The 2,161-nt window shown below is 40.0% G+C and overlaps 1 pseudogene; it reads left to right on the top strand.

The window, feature by feature from the left end:
- The first annotated feature begins 291 nt into the window (after positions 1–291).
- Positions 292–701, top strand: LOC149246541 (uncharacterized; annotated as a pseudogene).
- Positions 702–2,161: the final 1,460 nt, after the last annotated feature.

Below are 2,161 nucleotides of genomic sequence, written 5' to 3' on the forward strand. Positions count from 1 at the left end.
TTTTTGCTATTTTTAGATATTAAAAAAATTTAACCATTTTCTTTTGTTTTAAAAAAAAAAATAACCATTTTTGTTTTTTTTTTTTTTTTTGATATTTGAAAAAAAAAAATCATTTTGACAACTAACCATTTTTTTTTGTTTTTTATATAGGATTACCATTTTTGTTTTTAGACTTTAAAAAATAAAAATAAAATAAAAAATATCCACCTTTTGCATTTCATTACTTATTCTTGTTGGGATTTCCTTGGCCTGGCCATCGATCCAGTCAAGGAACCTGTAATGCTCCGAGTTTCTTAGTTTCCAGCAATTGTATGCAATAAAATTCAATTGGTTGGGGATCGAATCCTCCTATCATCGCAAGTGCGGCATCGGCGTCCTTCTTCTTGACAGCGAAAGGCAGCAAAATGAGGAAGGAGGACACAGTCAAACTCATTAGTGCAGAGGGTTTTGAATTCGTTATTGATCGGAAGGCAGCTCTTGTCTCCAACACTCTCAAGAATATGCTAACATCTACAGGGAGTTTCACGGAAACAACACTTGGAGAAGTCAGATTTCCCGAAATTAGTACTGTTGTTCTAGAGAAAGTTTGTCAATACTTTTATTGGTCTCTGCAATATGCCAGCAGCAAGGAAACTGAATTTCATATTGAACCTAAAATTACTCTGGAATTGATGATGGCAGCGAATTATCTTCATACCTAGGTATTGGGTACTGTAGTTAATCTAAGAAATATTGGGGTGATGATATATACGAATTAAAATTCTTAGTATCATTCCTAATCTCATTGAATGAAGAGACATTTGATTTGTAAGTACCTGTTGCAATTAGGCTTTGAGATTGGAGAGGTGGGCGATATTCAGCCCGAGACTCAGGTCGAAAAAAAAAAAACTTAAAAGCAACCTCGAATTTCAGAAGGCCATCGCCCAGCAGCTGCCACGATTTGGCTCGATTTGTTCCCTGCTGTTCCGTGCTATCAATGTTAATGACTCTCACACAAGCTGCTTTGCTGAGATGGAAATCGTATTCAGTAGGGCGCAAATTCATTCTACCAGCAAGAACAAGAGGACCTCCTCACAATGGCGAAGAGAAAAATGGATCGAAGAAGAAGAACTTTCAAACCCTCGCCCGGATGGACCCTCCGAACTGAGGATTGATCTGACTCAACTGATTCCATGAGAAATATCAGGTTTCAATTCATAAAATAAGGAGGAGATCGTGCCAAGATTCTCTAGCATGATCAAAGAATCCTGATTTTTCTGCATTGGTTGTTTCGATTTGATCTAGGGTTTAAGATGCTCAAGGTGTGGTAACCGACGAGTCAGCAGAAAAGAGGCGTCTTCATGGTGACGCGTTGAGGAAGGCGGTGTGCATGTCGCACAAACGTGCGGTGGGACGAGGGGCATAAATACAATAAGATTTTGCGGCATAGTGAGAGAGCTTGCCAAACTTCAAATTAATTATTATCATGTCCGATCATAGCGATACGAGGGCGAGGCAAATTGCTTTGACCATCTCCATGGTCGGTATGGTTGCACAATCTCCTGCCACTGCTGGCTGCAAACGCCAGCTTCATATTATCATTCCTTCGTTATTCTTCTCTGTAATTATTTTCCTTCCCTTGATCGAATGCACGAGGTATGTCGGTAATTTTAATTCGGCGCAACTGCCGAATGGATTGAGAACAGATCTTTACCATAGAGATTCATTGCTCTTTCCAAATATCACTGCCGCCGAGCGCGTGAAACAAGCAGTCCTACGCAGCAAAGCGAGATCTGAAGTGCTACAGCACAGGTCTAGACTCAATGCTCATAAATTGCAGCCGGGTGACTATCAAATGAAAGATATAAATACTCCATTAAGCGTAACAACAGGAGAATTTTTCTTTGAGGTTTCAGTTGGTACGCCACCTGAATCCTTTTACTTATTATTCGACACTGGCAGCGAAGTAGTGTGGACCAAGTACCAGGCAACTGGAAAGTCCTCAACTCCGATCCCTTGCGAATATCATGTGTGCACCTTAATGTCCACTGACAATGCCGCGTGGTTAACCTGTTGTAATCGAGGATCATGTATTTTCGACGTTGGATATGCTAGCAGGAAATCCGTCCATGCAGATGTTCTAAAGGAGAAATTAATAATTTCTTCTCAAACGGTTTCCAAT

Source organism: Pinus tabuliformis, chromosome 7 (assembly GCF_031772625.1).
Source record: "Pinus tabuliformis cultivar Carrire ecotype Pingquan chromosome 7, CPIR1, whole genome shotgun sequence".
In the NCBI taxonomy this organism is placed as follows: domain Eukaryota; kingdom Viridiplantae; phylum Streptophyta; class Pinopsida; order Pinales; family Pinaceae; genus Pinus; species Pinus tabuliformis.